The 23103-nt window shown below is 41.7% G+C and overlaps 1 protein-coding gene and 1 long non-coding RNA gene across 3 annotated transcripts in view; one reads left to right on the top strand and one right to left on the bottom strand.

The window, feature by feature from the left end:
• The first annotated feature begins 15566 nt into the window (after positions 1-15566).
• The window catches only part of LOC128455795 (uncharacterized), a 304659-nt gene continuing 297122 nt past the window's right edge, over positions 15567-23103 (top strand). For both annotated transcript variants that reach the window (XM_053439666.1, XM_053439665.1), the window contains exon 1: positions 15567-15675. The gene's annotated coding sequence lies outside the window, so the exon portion shown is untranslated. The remainder of the gene's footprint in view (positions 15676-23103) is intronic.
• Positions 18264-21340, bottom strand: LOC128455796 (uncharacterized). The gene is made up of 5 exons (XR_008341762.1): positions 21260-21340; positions 20669-20851; positions 19963-20049; positions 19146-19293; positions 18264-18909 (listed from the first exon to the last, which is right to left on the bottom strand). It is a non-coding gene; the product is annotated as an uncharacterized LOC128455796 (long non-coding RNA).

The following is a 23103-nucleotide window of genomic DNA, read 5'->3' as shown; positions in this document are numbered from 1 at the left end:
TTTGTAATCCCTTTGCACCTGTGCCAACCAGGTATACTATTGCCTTGTGTATCCGTGGTTGGCTGCTTATTGCATATTAGTGGTTGTGTCATCTCAATGCACAATAATTATAATTAATTTTCTTAAGAGAAAAATAATTTTGAAAATTTATTTCTCTTTTTGAATTTTCTTTATTCTTAATTCCCTTTGCTAAGCAGGCGTTGTGTATAGCTATGGTTGGTTGCTGACTACGTTTCAGTAGGTTAGTAATATTTTTATTGGAGAATTTCTGCATGCTTTGAATTTCAAGGAGACTAACTAGATTTGAGAGACTAGTTACGAGTAGACTAGTTGTTAACCAACTAGGTCTAAAGGATTGAGCCATCGAGCTATCCTACATAGCGCTACAATATAGACACAGAGTCAAGCTCACCTGTGCGTCTTGTGTAGTGTTTATTAAAATTTTGTCTGCTTTTATCTAAGCAAGCTTGAGCAGCCCACCAGGTGTTTGCGCACTCAGAAGATGAGTAGCATGGACCACACTGGGGCAAGGGCTCCCTCAAGGCCAGACGACCTGTCAGAGACAGTCGCCAGTCTGAGCAATTTTTATAGAAATGCTATAATTGAGTTTTTGTCCGCTTTTATCTAAGCAAGCTTGAGCAGCCCACCAGGTGTTTGCGCACTCAGAAGATGAGTAGCATGGACCACACTGGGGCAGGGCTCCCTCAAGACCAGACGACCTGTCAGAGACAGTCGCCAGTCTGATCAATTTTTCTAGTGATGAAGTGAGTGAGTTGAGTGAGTATGATTTAAGTACCTGCGATCGTAAGATTAAAGAACTGTCCATTCACCTGATCAACCCCACTGGCCCGCATCCAAAAATACCCCATGCTCTGGGTCAACTGACACTCCTCTACCAGCAGAGAGCCGAGCTGCAGGCCCAAGAACATGCGAAGGAGCTCCAGGCCATGCAAGCAGCATGTCGAGCGGAGCGGGAGAAAAACTCCCACCTGCGGCATATCATCGAGACCCGCACAGAACAGGACCAGGCGGTGCAGGAGCACGAAGCTCTGCACGGAAGGTCAAAGGTCAGCAGAAAGGGGGGCACAGTCAAACAGAGCTACCCCCCCCTCGAGCTGATATCCCTGATGACAGGGCCAGGAGCTGACGTCAGTCCCGGTGGAGCCAGCGGAACAGAGACACTGGGAGAAAAGCTGCGAGCACAGCTACGCAACCTTCTTGCAGAGGAAGCTTTGCTCTGGAGAGCCAGACACACCCAGCAGTCGACCGCTCCAACCCCCTCAACACCAAAGGGGGGGCCGGACTCAACTCCTAGACGTGCAGTGACCTGGGACCGCTATGAGGCACTCCAAATGCCTTTCCAGCGGACACACAGCATCCACTCCAGCGAGAAGGAACACATCCTGCACGGAGCCATGCTGATTCACACCACAACGACGGAAGGAATCCGTCCTGGAGGGCTGAAGGAGATTTCCCAGTCTGCCACTCAGGCAGGGGTGCACCATGACTCACGGTCGCGTCCTGGATGGTCCTCCACTCCCGGTGCAAGAGATGGTGGCCACAAAGATGAATACTGTGGCACACACAATTCAGAAGACCCTGATGACTCAGCACCCCCTCAAAGAGAGGAAATCTGCACCCGGCAGCTAGAGCCCCTTAAAAAAGACATTTATCGCTTCGACCCAGACAACCGAGGGTTCAACGAAGACGACACCGTGGTTCTGGCAGTTCAAATCCAACTAAATGTGGACCCGGCGCTGGAAGATGACAACTTTCCCCACGCCAAGATGAACCCCAGCAAAGAGAACCAGGAACAGCGACCCTTCCAACAGGGCGCCCCACAAAACCAAGGGGGTGAGGATTTCAACCAGCCCCACAAACAGTTTCGACCTCAGCACCTGAATCCCTCTCAACAAAGGAGTAGGGGCTGGAACAGACGGAAACCCTATCAGTACCAGGAGTATAGATGTGGTGACCGAAATCCAACACATGGGATGCATCCTGGGACAGAGGAGTAAATACGGAGATGTGTGGATGAAGCAATGAGAGACATTGTGCCACGTGTTCCTCCAGGCTGCACTGAGAGACCAGACACTGAACCCCGTTGGCGAAACTAGGAGCAGACGCCCTCCTTCTCCACTCCCAAAGATGACTTCAATGACGGGGAAGGACCAAGGCGCGGCCAGAAACCCCCTCTCACCTCCACATCTGAAAAGGGGGGGAAGAAATCCCAACTTTAAAACAAAAAAAACCGCTCAAACCACTCACTCCATCAATAGCTGCATGCTTTAGACCCTCTGTCAGTAAATTGTATAACGTAGTTCAGGTAGTGAACCTCCTTAGACCTCGTTGAGGATTTTGAAGTCGTTACCACTACGGTTGTGCAGCCCTCACGGGTACACTTGGCAATTCAGTCTTGGCAGTGAAATTCCAATATCTGTAGATCTGAAAACCTAGAAATAGGATTTATCATAAATTCACAGATTAGCGAACAACAGAACGTGACTCGCCGTTCTAAATGTTTTGGTTTGACAGGATAACACACATGTTTACCTCAAAACACCAGCACCTACTCAAACATTTTCTTCTGTTCGTGTTTCCACTTTTCTTTCATTTCACTCTTCACCGAAATTCATTGGTATTTTAACTAACTGCCGATAAGCATTATGTGAAATTGAAAGTGTGTGCCGTGTTTTAGAATATATGTTATTTAGCCTGTCTGCCCAGACAATTACCTCTCTCTGTTTAGACTCATGCCTCGAAGACATTTATGCCTCTCTGCCTCATAATGAACTAACTTTCACTGCTTCAACTCCACTCAAGGATTACCTCTCATGGATTATCACTGGACTCTCGACCATAGTTTGCCCTGGAGACCGGGGTCACAGCCCACTCTCCAGACCAAAAGGGGGACTGTTGGGCCAGAGCCCAGCGGGGGGGCCACCAGACACTGAAGCCGAGAGGAACAAAGGGTTGTTAAACTTTGGGCGGGAAAACATCCTCCTGCAGGCTCAAGAATCTCCCCCTGGTGGTGGAAAAATGTCCTGGGGTTTTCCCAGAAGCCCCTGCTCAGTTCCAAGCCCCGCCCACTCAGATCCATTTCTGACACTCAATTGGCTTAAAGCCAGCATCATCCTATGACCAACTCCTCAAGGAGGAGGACCTCTCAGGTAGAACAAAACCACTGAGACCCCAAACATCGCTGCCATTTTTACCCTGCTCTGAAGACAACACCAGGCCCCCTTCGGGGCCTCCCAGCTGATTTAGATGTAAAAGGGGGCAACCAGAGTTATTTTCTTTCATTTCTTTCATTGTCTTTTATCTCAGTCGACGTTTTTATTTTCAAAAGGACTTTTGCTCTTTTAACTTGAAAAGACCAAACAGGAAATTGCACACGGAACAATCTCAGACTCAGTTCCATTTTCCCCACGGACTTTAGTTTCTTTTTCCCAACGATCTACAAACGGCTTCCACAGCCGTCCCCTGCAGAAGCGCGAGATTCATTCCGCTGAGGAGCACGAGCTCCACATCCCTGAAGAAGAAGGACGACGTTCATCCCATCGAAGCAGCACGAGCAAATCCGCTGTTTGTCCGGTCCAGCGGCCGAAGACCGCTTGAGAGACCACGTGATTCACTGGCCCGACGCGCACGCACACCGCGAGGGTGGTACAGTAAGAGGCTTTATTGTCTGGGCAGATGTTAATATAATACGTAGCGTATTGTTTTAATAATTGAACGTATTTGTTTTGTATGAGACCGCCGAGTCTCTAATGTTTAGCGGCGACTCGCCACTTCCGGTTTCCGGTTACGGCCTTGTGCCACAGTTTTTAAGCGCCGTGAGCAGCGTCTCCAGCTCATTGTGACCGTTTGAACAACTTTAAAGAGACTTTACCGGTCAAACCTCAGCACACAACGCCACTTGGGTGCTGAGTGGTAAAGTAAATGTAATTTGTCTCTGACGGTGCTTTTAAGAGCTTTGCTCCCTCCTTGTATTCTCTCTCTCTCTCTCTCTCCTTCTAAACCGACCTATATACACATCCGATCTGTATTTAGAATACAGTTCATGTAACATAGTTAAATCTATATTCAGAGAGGCCGGACACATCCGGAAGCCATGCGGCCGAACGCCAAAGCAGAGACAAAGAATTCTCTTTGTCTGAAAATCCCTTTGTGTAATTCATGTGACGACCACCAGTGTGAGCTCCGGCCACATGGTGTCATTAACATAGACTCCATTTTGGATAACGCAAGTTAACCACCATTTTGAATCTATTATTGCCACACCTCCTCTCTCCCTCTTCTCCCATTCTGGCTCTAAATTCATAACGGCTCCGCCATCTTGTTTTGTAGTCAATCCGCCATTTTGAGAGTTTTTAGGCCTTGATTCCACGAATCATGATCGGCCGCCATCTTAGATGTGACGTCACCAAGTGACTGCGTCATCGCCACGCCCCTCCTTCTTTTTCTCTCTCTCTCTCGCTCTCTCACACACACACACACACAGACACACCCACACAGACACACATTGATAGACACAGACAGATACACACACAGATACACATAGATGAATACATGTGTTTTTCTAAATTGTGATAAGCGGCTGCTGTTGTTATCTTTGAAATATGGGAGTTTGTTAAAATGATGAATCATTAAATAACACTAACTTTATTTCACATGCATACACATAGACATACACACACACACAGAGAGACACTTTGACACAGACACACACACATACACATAGACAGACATACATAGGTAGACCGCCGGTTTTACATGTATTTTCTGAATTGTGATAAGTGCTGCTGCTGTTGTTATCTTTGAAATATGGGAGTTTGTTAAAATGATGAATCATTGAATAACATTAACTTTATTTCCCCTTTTTAATAAATGCTTTTGTAATTAAAGTATCTGTAGTCTGTGATTATTTGTGCATATGTATGTGATTGCAGCTGGATTATGATTGCCTGTGCTCGAACTTAGTAGCCTTCACTGTTAATTAAATAATTATTAATATTAAATATTGAGATTATTGATTTGACATTTATCATTATGAGACTGATATTTATAGATTGTATCGTTGGTCCCTGTAACCAGGGTGGTGCCCCGCGACAATAAGCAATGATTACAGATTTGTATTATTCTTAATTGATAATTTTATTGTTTTCATTAATTATTTTAACTATTATTAATGGATAACCGTATCATTTCTAATTAAATGTGTTACATTTCTTAATTAATAGCTTTATCATTTTTGATTATTTTTAAGAAATAATTGTTATTTTAATAATCATATTTCATGATTATTAATAATTAGCCAACGTCAATTCTACTCCTACTATTGCACAACACTGGCATGCTGAGGCAAATGGTATTTATTTGATTAAGTGCCACGCTCCTCCAAACTAACCTTAGGGAATGTCGACCTCTGAATGGTGAGTCGGCATGTTTGATCGGGGAAGTATCTCTCTTGCCATCAAGGTTGAAAGACAGAGGCGATAGCGAGAGGCCTTCAGGCCAAAAACAAAGCAGGAATTAGCAGTTGACATGTTGTTCTTTCATACTTTTTTTCCACACCTGTTAAACCTTGACAGAAAACGGTTCCTGTTCAACAGATGTCTTCTTTTTTTTTTACATATTTCTAGCACATTTGGTGCAAAGGGAAAAACACAGTGCCCACTATTATCAATCATCTAAAAGTAAAGTATCAGTCGGAAATTGTCCTCAAACCTAATTGGTATTCGGGCAAATCATGTGGTGTAATGTGGGAGGAAAGATTCTGACAGCAAATTCATAATTATAATTATAATTATTTATATTGAGGTTTCCTTACAAGCTTCTCTATGCAGAGAATGTCTTGAGTCAATCTATCCATTATTATGATTTACTCTGGACTCTTTTTTTATTACTCTAGACTTTGCCTCCTGAATGAGGACGTTTTTTTGGTTTTGATTATCGATTCTTTGCTGGTTGGACCTGAGTTTTCCTCGTGTTTTGATTTATGTTTTCTGTTTCAATCTTTTACTTCCTGGCTTGGTCCTGTTTCCCGCCGCTGTGATTGTCTGCACCATGGTTCCTCATGTGTTTCACCTGTGTCCAATTACCCCTGCCTTCCTTGTGTATAAAAGTCGATGTGCTTACCCTTGTCTTTTTCGGGTTGTTGTCCTTGTCCATATGGTTATCTCACCATCCTGTCGTCACTTCTTCTCCCTCCTCACTCTCCAGTAAGTTTTTTCATGTCCCCTGGTGTCAACCTTGTTTTTTTTCTGTGAGCACTTTTTTGAGTTTTATTGGATGTTTGGATTTTGTTTGTTCTCTGTAAAGAACCCTTCTTAAATTAAAAGTCAATTTTCACCTTTTTTGTCTGTGTTTTTGATTCCTCGTGCTGTTCCCTGTCACAACCGACACTGTTGGAAGAAATAAACTCAACTCTGATCATCTGCACAGCTCCTTCTGCTTTTGCAGAGATGCACTAGTTTGTCTAGCAGCTAGACAAACTAGTGCATCTAGCATATAGTGAGTAGTTATGGAAGGTATAATTTATTTATTCAACCATTTAAAACTAATGGTACCAGAACAACTGCATGAATATGTTGCAGAAATAAGACACTGCATAATGTAAGTCTCATGGCTGGGCTTTATGAAAAGTTAAAGGATCACCAAACTCAACACCATTCATCCTCTGAGCACCAAACAAACCTTTGTTGGAGTCTCCATGAGACGTGTTTTCCAAGTGACGTCATCAGGGGACGAGGGCAGGGGGTATACTGTGTTTCAGTATGAACCAACAAAACAAACATCAGTTTTAAGGTCAGGCAGATCCGCTGCTTTCAAACATGCACTGGACTCCACATATCCTCCATATTTTCTCTTAGGTTAGAACTCAAATATCTGAGTGATACACTCTGCAGTTTCTATGGACTTCATATGGGTGTGTCTTCTGTCCCGATGCTGTGCTGTGCTGCATAAACTGTGCTCTATAAACTGAATGAAAAACAACAGACCCAACTCTGAGATAGTATTTTATAATTTAGCCATTATTAATGTAAATGATAATGGGAAATCTATATTACCAACAGTTGTGATCTACTGCTAAAGAGGTTTTGCCTCCCTTATGTGTGTGTATCTAGGGAAAAAGAAACCCATATAGCTGTTGACATTCTCTGGCACAGACCAGCAAACTGACATTGTTCTTTATAGAGCCAATATATATGTATATGAGGAAATTATTCTAATTGAGGTTGCTGTGTTTTTTCAGTCTGAATTTGTGTGAGTGATTCTGAGCTACATGATAAACACAGATTAACCAGCCCCAACAAATTCCATATCAGAATCATATCAGAAATAAATTTTGGCCACTTGCATGTCACTTATTTTCTTGCCAGCTGAATGAGAAACACTGGAATTCTCAGATACCACAGAGAATGGTTTTAGTTTCTCAATCAGACTAGTTGTGGTTGGTGGTGGCAGAGGATGGAGGCAGGGTCACCTCTGATGCAGGTTGCCACTCTGGCGGCTGTTCATCTCCCCAGCCAAACATGCGTTTCAACTCTTTTTGCTCTGTGCCCTCCAGCCAGACCTCCATCTTCCCACCAGGACCCTGTGTGCCCATCCAACCCCTGCAGCCCTGCTGCAGGCTGGGCAGAATGACAACACCATGGCAGGGCCTTTGGCTCAATGGCAGACAGAATCTATTAGCTCCCAGCTGATACATAAAGAGTAGCGGGTAGAAAAAATAGATCTAAAACAGGAGCAAATAAAAGAAAAAAGTTGTGTGAGATATTAAACATCCACAAGGAAATCCATTTGGCCACCAAAACAAATCTAAACAAATCAACTAAGAATGTACCTTCTAATTCAGGTTGGGCCCATCACTGTCAAGCAGAGGAGTGTTCTCCCACTCTGCTCTGCCAAGACCATCCTGATGAGGCTCAGTGGAGACCGTGCTCTTTGAAACTTCTCTGCTCCACAAAATAGTTTTTCTTGTTGTGTGGCAAACATCCTTCTTTCTGTCAATAACCTTATTTAACCCACTTGCAGCTACGTTAGCTTGACATTCCTCTCCTTTTTGACCCTCTGCTCAATATTCTACAAAGTGTATTCCCTTATTACTCTCTGCTCTGTCTGCCCATTATTTGCATTTAAATAAGCATCTCCAGAGACTCTCTTTGAACTGTATTATATTATCCTGTATTCGTGAACGCAAATGTCCAAATCAGATAAACCAGACATTAATGGACATCACCCTGGCACCTCCTCAATACACTTTGTGTGCTATGAAAAGTTAAGTCTGTGTGAATCGCGCAGGTGACTGCTGAGAGGATTCAGGATCCAGTGAGTGGGTGTGCTGCACGCTGTAAACACAGACAGTGTGAATTGAATGATTAAATTCAGCCAGACTGACGTGTGTCCTACATGGAGCTGGAACTGAAGTATACGTAGCTTTGCAGAGGAGAAAGCAAAGGTTGGAGGCAGGGGATCATCTGAAAGCTGGCTCTCCAAAAAGTTGACTGACATTACAGTTTTATGGTAAAGTCTCTGTCTCCAGGCTCACTTTGTTCCCTTGATATTGAAAATGTGTGCACACATACAAAAGCTTTTGAGTGAGACATGTGAAGCTTTATCTTCTTAAATCTTTAGAACCTGCTGTGGCTGAGGGGGTAGAGCGGTTGTCCTCTTACCAGAAGCTTGGTGGTTCGAAACCATGTCTTCCCCAACCTGCATCCTCAAGTGTCCTGAGGCAAGATATCTTAACCCAACATAGAAAAAGTGCTGCCCACTGTAAGGTAAAACTCTGATCATCAAGACTAGAGAAGAAAAGCACCATATAACTACTTCTCGTTTGAAGGTTCTGTTGCATGAAAAGGCAAACGTCTGTCCACAATACACTTATGACAGCAGATCTCCCTCTGCATCTATTTTATTTTCTATATTCCTATTCTAGAGCAGTCCACTAATGTCTCTAATCTGTCTTGCATGCCTTGTCTGACTGTCAAGCCTGTCCTTTGCCTATCTTTTTCACTAATTATTTTTCAGCCCTGCTTTCTAGAAGTTTTGACTAGGGAAGTTGTCAAATCAGGCAGAGGATTAAATGCACATTGAAACAATAAGCTGTTTATTAAGAGGTAAATGCAGAGTTAACTGAAATGCAATAATTATCAAAGATACATATACAATGGTCACCAGTGTGTCTTTCATTTATTTTTTCACTCCACATCCTATGAAATTCACTTGACTAAGAATTTGATTGTGTATTTTGGATCTCACTCTATTATACTTATATCATATTTAAAGTGAATTTAAAAAAGCTAATTATGTAAATCCTTCAGGTGACATGCAGCCCATTTACGCCATCTATGCCTGTGATAGCTTGTAGCATAACCATAACTGAGACTAACTAAGAGTTGCAGGTGAAAACTGCACCTGAACTTCAATATTGCCTTGAAACAAAGGGTTGGGGACTTCTTACTTAGGACCTCCCGCTGTGTTGTGCATGGGTAAACTCTGGATTGTAGCTGTAGGTTATTTGTCTGAATATAGCTTTACTAATACAAAAAAGGTCCTCCGTTTTATCCTTTGTTTTTTATTTTATTTTTTTAATCGCACCTTTTAAGCCCCAGGACTGTTTTAAAAGTATAAAGTTGGCACCAGTAAAAATGATACATAAGTTGATGAAAGGCTGCAGCTCCTTTCCAAAGCTTCTTGCCTCAACAGATCCAAACTGATACTCCTCCTCCCTGAAATATAGGACAACCCTCTTGATTTCAGAATCTTTGGGGACAAAAAACACTTCTACACAAATTCTATTGGGAAAAATTCGAGAATCTATTCATCCAAGGAAAAGAGAGTCACCGACATTGAAGCCTTTCTTCTTGTATTAGATAAATATTAAATTGTAATATATGAAAGTCCCAATTGTGTAGCTTCATCAGTCAGGTTCTGGGAAGCTGTCTAAATTATTTTTCTCTTAAAACTGGTCTTTTAAGATCATCATCCATGACATTTGAAATGTTTTGTTGTGTTTGACAGATTTGCTCCACAGGTTCTGCAGTAGAGCCTTTGGGAGACACTATAAAGTCGTTTTCAGTCATCATAAATCTATGTTGCAGCAAAACACTAAACGAATGGGTTTCGAGACTCCTGCTGATATGGCGTTTCCTAAAGCTTGCACAGAGAGAGATAGTAAGTAACTGCATGCACCTGAAAGCATGCTGCTAAGATGTGGCTCTTCAAGGTATAACTTTGTCCTCACTCGTGGAAGAAGATGGTGAAAATATGAAAACCAGGGATGTTGGGCCTGAGTAGAGAAGATATATCAGTTTTGTTTAAACCTAGGATAATCTTTATGTGGTTCTTTCTACAACCTGAGCCTTTACATTTACTTAATGACAATACCGTGGCAGGGCCTATGTATGCAGTATTGCCATGGCAACTGGTTTCCATATGGTTGTGCCAGACTGATGTTGACCTTCCTATCAGAACGGACCTCCAGGAGGTCAAAGGCAAGATCTCTCCACACAGTGTGTCAAACATCTCCACTGGTGCCAAGCATCAGTGTAACCTTCCATTTCATGTGGTAACCGAGCTGAAGGTCAGTGACTCTTGACTGTGTGTGTGTGTGTGTGTGTGTCTCTGTCTGCCCTTTAGACTGCTTTCACACATGAAGTAAACTCCGGAAATTTCCTGACATTCGTGGTATGTATGTGAGACTGCAAATGTCTGAGTGGCAGGCTCCTGACATCAGACAAATATCTCAGGATGAAAAAGCAGCTCCACACACTGGCAAGGTGGAGATAAGAACAGAGGCTGGTGTCGATGTGCTGTAATAAAAAACATGTGGTCTCCGCAGCAGAATTAAAATGTTACATCCTACCTCTGCCGGCTGTTACACCCCTCACTTGAATGTTCTGTAGATTCCTGTGGTTGTGAGCGCGTCTGAGCAGAGAAGCTCCTGTTGCTTTGTTCACATGTGAAAGGGAAACTCTGGAGCAAGTCCAAAACACATTATCCAGATATTCTCCAGGGTTCATGCGTTCACCTGAAGTATGTTCCAGAGATGAAACAAGATCAAGCTTCACATGTCTCGCTCAAAGCTTTTGTATGTGTGCACACACTTGATTGTCAAGGGTACAACGTGAGCCTGCAGACAGAGACTTAACCATAACACTGTACTGTCAGTCAACTTTTTGCAGAGTCAGATCTCAGATGATTTCCTGCCTCCAACCTTTGCTTTCTCCACTGCTAAGCTGCGAACTTCAGTCACAGCTCCATGTAGGACATACGTCAGTCTGTCAGTCTGCCTGAATTTAATCATCCAATTTACTCGGACTCTGAAATGGGGCAAGAACAAACAGCCTGATTAGCCCTGAGCGTGAGTGGAATGTTTCCTCCTTCCCATAATCCAGCAGGGCTTTGAAATGTGCCCCTTTTGATCAGCGACAACTGAGTGATGGCCGGCTGGAGACTGTACAGTACATACAGTACGCAAACATACGCATGTACACACTCCCTAACAAAGGCACATATTCAGTTCTTTTTTCAGTACACTTACAGAGCTTGAGGCAACATTTAAATGGGAGAATTATGATTTTAGGCACATTTTGCCCCAAAACGAGGACAGATGTGATGTGTAATTTTCCCTCATCAGATTTCCAAACTAGCCTCAGCCAGTAAGAAATAATTTGTTTCTCTTTAGCTGTTGCCACAAAGAGGAAACGTCAACTTGGCCCATCAAAATGAATTGCATCAAATCATACAGACCTCCAGCCAACCGCTTCAAACTCCCCATGTCCCCCTCACGTACCCCTCACCTCTACAACATCTCGGCAATCACTTGTGTAAACCGGCTTAGGATAATTGCATGTTTTTCTTTGACATTCATTCATGTCATTTCTCAGCTGCTGACAGGAAACATTCTTCTTCTTCCATGATGAACACGCTGGCTGGATTCTGATTAAAAGATGATTATGACTGTAGTAAAATGATCTCCTGATCAGTCCTGGAATTATGAGATTGTAGTAATGATTGTATCATTAACGGTGATCTCAACATTTCCTCACAGAGGCTCTTAAACATGAGTGATTTCCTCGATGGTTTAATGAGAAGAGGAGATTTCACTAAAGGTTTACAGCTCACAGCTCCAGGGTGAGGTTCTGTTAGTGTACAGGGAGCTGATGTCACGGAATCTTTGATGTAGAGTAAAGCTGCAATCAGCCTATACAAATATATCATGCTGAAAGTAAAGTCACAAGGGAAAAGTAGTCTTAATTGCAAATTAACTGTTTTATTTTTGTAGTTCTGGTTTTACTAATATACAGAGCAAGACAACTTTTGAAGTCAAAAAGACCTCTGCAAAACACAAAGGGTCAAAATTTCAAAAAAAAAAAACAGTGGGAAAATTACCAATTTTGCTTCCTGATTCATTTTTGATTTACAATGCTTGCCCAAGCAGTGTGTAATTAAAGTCACATCATTAAAAAATTGTTTTATTTTGTGGCTGAGATAAAAAGAAACACACACACACTTTTTTAAAATCTCCATCCAAAATTGAGAGCACATTTTAAACGAATCTCTATCCATGTTTTCCATCCAGTGCTTTTATGTGAATATTCAGATTAAAATGAAAAGAGCGCCGGTTAAAGGAGGAGAACATAGAAGGAATGTAGCTAGTCTATCTCTCTTTTGTCATTTGTTATGCTACTTTTTGTGGCACTTTGTGTGAACCCCTGCGTGCGACACTGTGAATGTATTCTTTATGAGTCTGTCTCCCTCATCTCTTTTCACCTACCTCCCCGTTGGTGTTGGGATCAGGCATAAACACATGACTTTAAACGTGGTCGGACAGCACACATTAGTTCCAACAGATCATTAACTGGCCCTTAGCACCAAGAGAGGTCGAAACCTTTGTTGGAAAAAGCTAATAGTTAAAAGTTAAACAATCATCCTGGCTTCATTTATACGTTGGTGTTATGGGTATTTGATTTTCACTTCATGTTTTTATGCCCTCAGACATGACTGAAACATCTGCATATTGCTCAGTGCTTGCACAGTATTTGGGAACTGGAGTGTGAGAGAAAGCTGAGACAGAACAGTGGTGAGTTAAAAATGCTATAAATAGGATGAGAAGGATGTTTTTTTTGTGCTCTCAGGCAGCAACAGGGGTGGAGTTTAAAAACATGTTTTCTGTTGAAGCTTTATTTAATGACAATCGTCCAAGTCTTTTCTTTGTATCAGTATTTAACAGTTTAAAAAATATATATATTGTCAGAGTTGCACACCAAGGAGCAACTTTGTTTTTACAAGGACTTAAACGTACTCTTCCACTGTGTTTCCCACTTGTACTAGTAAAGTGATTTAATTTTCACCTTGCATATAAGAAGATGATTGATATATATATCATAGTGATCTTTTAATCTGAGTAGGTTTCAGCATGTCCTACTGCAGATGGCATTAATCTGCAGTTCAGATACAGTGATAAAGGATTTCAATGTAGAGGGGGGATTTTTAAAGGGGCTTTAATTCTGGTGTAAACAGTGTTATTAACCTCAGTTACTTGAAGGGTTCATGTTAAGATCTGAACAGAGAAGTAATGCATATTTGAAGCTATATCAGAATCAGCTATTGAAAAACATCAAAATGATTCAAAGTTTGTAAGTATGATTGACAGTTTTGGACAAGCAGCTCCAACACTCATCAGGTCTGCAATGGAAATGTGGTAATCATCTCAGTAAGTTAAATGCACTATGAATGAGCACTTATTAAATTACACGTATTAAATTGGTCAAAGCTGAGCCAGGTTGACATTTATTTTTGAACAAGCATATTTTTCTATGAACATGTATGTCTGATACCACAGCAAAACTCTGGTACTGAAATGAATGAGGTTCTTCAGTCTGAACACAATATCTCAACAGTCACACTCGTATGGTGGGAACTCTGCTGTCTAAATTTGTACATTTTACAAGATAACAAATCACAAAGCCGCTCATTCATGTTATGCCGCTGACCACATGCGCAACACCAAATGCTACATCAAATTTGCAAAATGTTGTTATTTCTATTAACTATATAATTGTAGAAGTTGATGAGGTAAAACATTAACTTGAATAGAAAACAATTTGGGGATTTTCACAGCAGGCAAAAACACAAGTGATTCAACCCACTAATGTTGAACAGCACAGTTTAAGCATCAGTGTTTCACCTGACTCAACACCACTCAGGGGTTTATCAGGCAGAGATCGCAGGCAGAAAACAACAGGAACAACAGATCACAATTGTCCCACTTTTGTCATGGAAAGCAGATGCTGAAGTGATGTATTCTGGAGCTGGAGCTCTCCCCTCTTTTAATTTTTTAATTAAAGTGAGAAATTGAGTGCTAAAAGCAATTTGCAGCTTCAGCCTGCCTAGTCGCATCTGGATTAGTGGTGTGTTTGCCCCCCTCCAGCTCATTTCTTTCTCTGTCTCACCTACTCAAATCTTACACCATCCCTGCTTGTACTCTCGGGTTTTGAAGAGCCTGCTTGGAAACCGCTATTTAAGATATTCAGTGAGGTGTCTCACGTTTTAATTAACTCCCCTTCTCCTCTTGGAGGTAGAAAGAAACCAAGTTTTACTGCCTTTGTCTCCCACTAATGAACACAGTATGTTTCCTGCCAGACAGAGCCAAACGAGGTTAGCTAGATGGCTATCTTAATATATGTACTGCTGAGTGGTGACCTCTAATTTGAAAGAACATGACTGATTGCAATAAGTTTGGAGGCTTGGAGGAAGCTGTCACGGAGATTGAAATCCAACAGATCAATAGACGTTAGTATTCTGCGGTGGTTGATGTTAAGGCACTGTGTGCTAGTTCCTCCTCCCAGACCTGGATCACTGGTACAGTTAACCAAGTTTGTGTTCTGATCTTCAAACTTAATCAATCCACCTCAGAGGGGTTAACAAAAAAAGAAGGTGAGAGGGGGCTAAATAAAAAAGGAGTTGGTATAGGTGAGAAAATCAACCCAGTCTCATCAGAAAACGTTCAATGGCAACGTTGGTCCACTTGGAACGACGTTACCATCTCACAATCTGGCCTCTCAGATTGTGAGATGGTAACATTTAGTCCTCCCATTGTTTTGCATTGGCGTGTTCTAACGTCACGTGACTCTCAAGCTCCCGTCTGCGGAGAGGAAAACATGGCGGAGATTCCTTGTTTTTTCAGATAAAAATATAATTTTGTAACTTAGTTTGGGCATAAAAATACATTCTGACACCATTTCTAGCGAGAAATGTGCTCTTTGCTTCCACAGTCTTCAGCCAGTTCGTGCTTATGATCAATATTTTAATAGTTATCATGCATGTTTTTATCGTTGCTATGACGGTTGCCATGCCACCACGGCGCAGCGTGGTGTTTAAATCACAGTCCCTGCGTGGTGTCCTTCAGTGATCGTGAATGTTATTCATGTTATATAATAGTAATATTTGAGGCTAGATTACATCTCTAATGAGAAGGAACCTGCGAGTCTGTTTATACCGAGGCCGGCCCGAGTGCGCGACCGGACCGGACCGAGTGCGCGAGCGGACATGACGTGTGGCTGTCGTAAAAACCCTATTTGTAAACAACCAGTCCTTTAACTAAGCGCTACGTCATAAACACGGCGCGCTTGGAAGACCACGATGTCATCTTCCTTCTGTCAGGTGAGTAGTTTATTGTTTTTAAAGATCGTTACGATCTAGGTTTACAGTCCGAGTGCGGAGAGAGTCCGTCAATCCACACTATGGACGCTGTTCATCAGCTAATACGCCATTGTTAGCCACATGCTTCAGCCCACGGTAGCCTGTGCTACCTGGGAGGTGAATACATGGTTGTTGAAACCAGTTCAAGACGCTTAGCTCATCATTGAGGGACGCTACAATATAAATATAAACATGAATTTGATTTATGAATGCTTAAGATTAATAAGGAGTGTATTTCTCTACTATTACTCCACAATATCAGGTCAATTTGGTTTAATGTATAGTATGCACTATGACAATAATGTTTCCATGTTATGGAGTTGCGATTCATTTTATAAAACAATTGCTATGTTCTGTTTTTTAATCAAGGAGGATCCCAGTGAAGCTACAGGAGTTTCATTAACGTCAATAACTTGGACCGAACGGTTTGTTTTGCTTGATGAAGAGCAGGAAGGGCAGCCTGGAGAGAAAGAGAAGCCGGGTTGAGCCCACTACCATCATCCACGTACCACGAGGAAGATGAGGGAGAGAAATGATCCTACCATTAAAGAGGTACTTTTAAGTTACATACCAGAAACACCATTTTATATAATGTGCTAAATATACATTTTATTAAATCCCCAAAGTACGCTTGCTGAAATACAAGTTTATATCACACTGAAAGAATTTTGATCAATCATGCTTCCCTGCTGTGATTGTTTAACTGGGAAAACAACTTTTTCCACAGGAAGGCAAGTAAATTTAAGGAATACATGTGCAAAGTTTTCCTCTGTTATGTATAATGATGACCCCCATCAAACATAATGTTAGCAATATTTACACCTTTTAATTTATACTGATTATTTCTGTCTACATGTGTGAATTTGCCTTCATTAGTTTCAGAAAAGAGCGATGATGTATCGGTCAGTGGGCGGCAGCACGAGACTCCGCAAACTAGTCTGTAAGCAAAGTAGACGAAGGCATCGAGGTTGCGGCCTGCCATCATTGTTATTTTTGCCTAAAGGGCCGAATATGTTTCATGCAGGAATATTAGCATTTCCCTTATATCTACCAAAACTGCTTGTTTCCCAGACTGCAGTTTTGTTTTGATCCGATGTGGTGTGCAAATACACCCGTATCTGCAATGGGTTGTGGGGCATTAACATTTGTAACTCTAATTTTGTTTCGACAGACTGTTAAAAGAACGTTGAGAACATCACCACTCTACAGGAAGACACAGTCCAGTAATGGGTGTCAGAATTTCAGTAGTGAACGACAGGTACTGTGGAAAAATGTGTGTCATTGTTGTACAATGTCCTTTGACTCTGTTTACACAAGGTTAACACAAAAAGGTTTGATTGTAAACTGATATTGGTATGAATTCATGTTATTCTCCTCTTCACAAGAAACAAACAATCCAAATTACCTGCAGAAAGCCCTTGATGGACGCTTCAGCTGCATCGTCAGACTGGCCAGACAGCAAGATGCCAACTTTAATGCCAATTTATTTGTGTAACATTCTGTGACCAAATGTATGATAACTTTTTGTAGATTGTAAAAAAGATAACCCATTTATTAAAAAAAAACTACACTAGAATTACCGCACTGCGTTGTATGACTCCGCTAACCAGTGCAGTGTCCGTCTACATATTTCTACATATTTTCTCTCGTATAAATGACACTGTGTCTCTTGACAACTGAAACCATAAGATGAGGTCAGTGTGGCCTTGACCTTTTGACTTTAACACAAATACACAGTTAGACAATCCGAAAACATACAGTTATGCCAAAATATATTTTGTTTCACATTCTAGATGGCATAAGCAGAGACATCAACTCAGGAAAAATATTTCTGTAGAAAAGAAAGCCCTGTACGTGTGTACGTATGTATACATACACACGTACAAACGCACTATTGAGACGTTTTGTTTTTTATCATATATTCTCAGGAAGGACTGATGCATTTACTGAGAGGGGACGTGAGGGCCTACTCTGCATGCTCAGAGTTCAAGCCCAGCAGGCTGCAGCGGTCCTGACATATTCCGGAACAGCAGCACAGTCTTTGGATGACTCCTCTGAAGATGAAAACATGGCGAGGTACTTCTCCACTGATGAAGAACTGTGAGGGCTGTGATTAGCTACACTCTCTTGCTACAATGCTACTCTTGCTACTCCCTGGCAGCCTTAGGAAGGCATTAGCTTGCTGTTGGGTAGCTGTTAGCTTCAGCATTTTTAGTTTTTAGCGGCCTGTGTGACGTTTATGTTTAAAACCAAAAAATCTGAGGGAACCATCTTCATAATTTAACACTATGGTTTGTTTGTGTGTCCTTCAGTTCTTCTCAAGAGAAGCAGTACAGGTGTGCCTCAGCTCCACGGTCCCTCCTGCAGCCTTCGCTCCTGATGCTAACCTCATGTCTCCATCACACCAAGCAGCAGACCTGGATTGACAGACCTTTCTCAGGCCGCTGATTATCAGCTACTGATTTGAGTCAAACATCTATTGCTATCCTCTGTGTTCATTTCTTTAATGTTAAGAATGTTTCTCATAAGACCTTATCAGATTGCATTGTGAAACATCTGGGTCACCTAAATTTAGTGTAAACAAGAGAGTGAACTCTTGACTAATGACGGTATGTATTTTGCACTGATACACAAACTTGATGTTACACATCTTAAACAATATGATATGGGTGTCCCTAGACAACCAGACCTGTGTGCTTTGCTGTGACTATAAATGACTGGAACCTCAGATAAAGAAAGTTATTTTCTGACTTCCATAACTGAGGCATTCTCTACAGAATGTAATGTGCCCATTCTACTTCAGATCCATTGGATCATTGTGTGTTTATGTTGCTTAAAGCAGAGCATTCACTGCTTTAATGTAATCAGCATCTTATCTGACAATATCATGGTGTAGAAGTGCAAGGAAATAGCAATATGTTATGATCAATGTCATTTATTGTGCACAAACATTACATTAAGGCATCTGCTGGAAATGTTATGATCAACAATTCTCATGCAAAAAATACTTTAAAAACTACACAAATAGTGTTTTGGAGAGGGGGGTTTCAGAGGGAGGGGGCAGCTCTGGAGAAAGGTCTGTCAATCCAGGTCTGCTGCTTGGTGTGATGGAGACATGAGGTTAGCATCAGGAGCGGAGGCTGCAGGAGGGACCGTGGAGCTGAGGCACACCTGTACTGCTTCTCTTGAGAAGAACTGAAGGACACACAAACAAACCATAGTGTTAAATTATGAAGATGGTTCCCTCTGATTTTTTGGTTTTAAACATAAACGTCACACAGGCCGCTAAAAACTAAAAATGCTGAAGCTAACAGCTACCCAACAGCAAGCTAATGCCTTCCTAAGGCTGCCAGGGAGTAGCAAGAGTAGCCTTGTAGCAAGAGAGTGTAGCTAATCACAGCCCTCACAGTTCTTCATCAGTGGAGAAGTACCTCGCCATGTTTTCATCTTCAGAGGAGTCATCCAAAGACTGTGCTGCTGTTCCGGAATATGTCAGGACCGCTGCAGCCTGCTGGGCTTGAACTCTGAGCACGCAGAGTAGGCCCTCACGTCCCCTCTCAGTAAATGCATCAGTCCTTCCTGAGAATATATGATAAAAAACAAAACGTCTCAATAGTGCGTTTGTACGTGTGTATGTATACATACGTACACACGTACAGGGCTTTCTTTTCTACAGAAATATTTTTCCTGAGTTGATGTCTGCTTATGCCATCTAGAATGTGAAACAAAATATATTTTGGCATAACTGTATGTTTTCGGATTGTCTAACTGTGTATTTGTGTTAAAGTCAAAAGGTCAAGGCCACACTGACCTCATCTTATGGTTTCAGTTGTCAAGAGACACAGTGTCATTTATACAAGAGAAAATATGTAGAAATATGTAGACGGACACTGCACTGGTTAGCGGAGTCATACAACGCAGTGCGGTAATTCTAGTGTAGTTTTTTTTTAATAAATGGGTTATCTTTTTTACAATCTACAAAAAGTTATCTATACATTTGGTCACAGAATGTTACACAAATAAATTGGCATTAAAGTTGGCATCTTGCTGTCTGGCCAGTCTGACGATGCAGCTGAAGCGTCCATCAAGGGCTTTCTGCAGGTAATTTGGATTGTTTGTTTCTTGTGAAGAGGAGAATAACATGAATTCATACCAATATCAGTTTACAATCAAACCTTTTTGTGTTAACCTTGTGTAAACAGAGTCAAAGGACATTGTACAACAATGACATACATTTTTCCACAGTACCTGTCGTTCACTACTGAACTTCTGACACCCATTACTGGACTGTGTCTTCCTGTAGAGTGGTGATGTTCTCAACGTTCTTTTCACAGTCTGTCAAAACAAAATTAGAGTTACAAATGTTAATGCCCCACAACCCATTGCAGATACGGTTGTATTTGCACACCACATCGGATCAAAATAAAACTGCAGTCTGGGAAACAAGCAGTTTTGGTAGATATAAGGGAAATGCTAATATTCCTGCATGAAACATATTCAGCCCTTTAAGCAAAAATAACAATGATGGCAGGCCGCAACCTCGATGCCTTCGTCTGCTTTGCTTACAGACTAGTTTGCGGAGTCTCGTGCTGCCGCCCACTGACCGATACATCATCGCTCTTTTCTGAAACTAATGAAGGCAAATTCACACATGTAGACAGAAATAATCAGTATAAATTAAAAGGTGTAAATATTGCTAACATTATGTTTGATGGGGGTCATCATTATACATAACAGAGGAAAACTTTGCACATGTATTCCTTAAATTTACTTGCCTTCCTGTGGAAAAAGTTGTTTTCCCAGTTAAACAATCACAGCAGGGAAGCATGATTGATCAAAATTCTTTCAGTGTGATATAAACTTGTATTTCAGCAAGCGTACTTTGGGGATGTAATAAAATGTATATTTAGCACATTATATAAAATGGTGTTTCTGGTATGTAACTTAAAAGTACCTCTTTAATGGTAGGATCATTTCTCTCCCTCATCTTCCTCGTGGTACGTGGATGATGTTAGTGGGCTCAACCCGGCTTCTCTTTCTCTCCAGGCTGCCCTTCCTGCTCTTCATCAAGCAAAACAAACTGTTCGGTCCAAGTTATTGACGTTAATGAAACTCCTGTAGCTTCACTGGGATCCTCCTTGATTAAAAAACAGAACATAGCAATTGTTTTATAAAATGAATCGCAACTCCATAACATGGAAACATTATTGTCATAGTGCATACTATACATTAAACCAAATTGACCTGATATTGTGGAGTAATAGTAGAGAAATACACTCCTTATTAATCTAAAGCATTCATAAATCAAATTCATGTTTATATTTATATTGTAGCGTCCCTCAATGATGAGCTAAGCGTCTTGAACTGGTTTCAACAACAATGTATTCACCTCCCAGGTAGCACAGGCTACCGTGGGCTGAAGCATGTGGCTAACAATGGCGTATTAGCTGATGAACAGCGTCCATAGTGTGGATTGACGGACTCTCTCCTCACTCGGACTGTAAACCTAGATCGTAACGATCTTTAAAAACAATAAACTACTTACCTGACAGAAGGAAGATGACATCGTGGTCTTCCAAGCGCGCCGTGTTTATGACGTAGCGCTTAGTTAAAGGACTGGTTGTTTACAAAGAGGGTTTTTACGACAGCCACACGTCATGTCTGCTCGCGCACTCGGTCCGGTCGCGCACTCAGGCCGGCCTCGGTATAAACAGACTCGCAGGTTCCTTCTCATTAGAGATGTAATCTAGCCTCAAATATTACTATTATATGACATGAATAACATTCACGATCACTGAAGGACACCACGCAGGGACTGTGATTTAAACACCACGCTGCGCCGTGGTGGCATGGCAACCGTCATAGCAACGATAAACACATGCGTGATAACTATTAAAATATTTATCATAAGCACGAACTGGCTGAAGACTGTGGAAGCAAAGAGCACATTTCTCGCTAGAAATGGTTTCAGAATGTATTTTTATGCCCAAACTAAGTTACAAAATTATATTTTTACCTGAAAAAACAAGGAATCTCCGCCATGTTTTCCTCTCCGCAGACGGGAGCTTGAGAGTCACGTGACGTGAGAACACGCCAATGCAAAACAATGGGAGGACTAAATGTTACCATCTCACAATCTGAGAGGCCAGATTGTGAGATGGTAACGTCGTTCCAAGTGGACCAACGTTGCCATTGAACGTTTTCTGATGAGACTGGGTTGGAGAAAATACCTGGATAAACACTTCCACGAAGCACTGACAATACTGTTTGTGCAAAAACAGAACATGGGTGAGTGGGGTGTTAGAGTTATACTTGTAAAGATTATTAGGTATAAAATACAAAAAGCTTGTGAAATGGAGGCAGGCTTCAGGCGATGAGCAGCATTCCTCACACGTGTGCCCTGAAGCATCACTCAGCTCCATCAGCTTATTGAAAGACATGCACAATGTAGTCTATTCCTAACATGTCCCATGTCTATCAAACAAACCATTTGAACCATTATCAAAGTGTTTATGGCCGCAGCAGTCAGCCCAAACATGTTTCCTCCTTCCAGTATTATCTTCACTCCATCTCTCCAACCACTGTGTTTATCTTTTCCTTCTGTGAACTGGGACATCAACATTTCTGTTGGGTTTGGGAAGCCTTCCAGCATAGTACAAATGGAGGGACACAATTCCCTTTCCTCCCCTAGCCATGTAAACATATAAACTGGGAAGAATATGAGATTTCCCATGCAGCTCACAACAATCAAATGTTTGTTTGAGTGGAGAGATGATGATGAGGCAGCATCGCCCGAACTGTGTACAGGATAATTCAAAACACACAGTAAAAATATTAACAAGGCTTATTGTAGGTTGAGGACACCCTCCACGAGAGGCCCTGGGGCTGTGACTTCTGGTTATTCAGAGTGATTATGTGGGTGGGCTAAACAGGGAAATCAGATACCCTTCATTCTCAATCTCTTGTCCCTGACCTATCAGGGAAAGCTGAGCTGCTGAGATCTGCTGTTTGCCTGTTTGTCACTTTGCTCCTTGGTATTATCACAAGCTTAGAGGACAAACAAAATGGTGGATCATCTTGCTCCTGTGACCATGGAGCAACCACTGTTGTTTACTCAGCTCAGTGTGTGGTGGCTTTTTGTGCTCTGGAGATACTGTGGAATCAGTGAATTCTTTCTGGGTGTTTGAGAAATAGTCCTACTCTCTGTCATTATGGGGTCGAAGCATCTGCGTCTATTCGAACTTTACATCTCAAACGATCTGCACAATTAAACAGAGGATATCAAATGTATACACCATTCCTTTAGAGTGAGGTCTACCAATCAGACAGGACAGAGACACTAAACAGGAAGAAGTATTATATTTTCTCCTGCCTTCGCAAAAATAAACA

This window comes from Pleuronectes platessa, chromosome 14, assembly GCF_947347685.1.
Source record: "Pleuronectes platessa chromosome 14, fPlePla1.1, whole genome shotgun sequence".
In the NCBI taxonomy this organism is placed as follows: domain Eukaryota; kingdom Metazoa; phylum Chordata; class Actinopteri; order Pleuronectiformes; family Pleuronectidae; genus Pleuronectes; species Pleuronectes platessa.
Note: the sequence above shows the minus strand (reverse complement) of the source record. Positions and strands in the feature narration are given on the sequence as shown.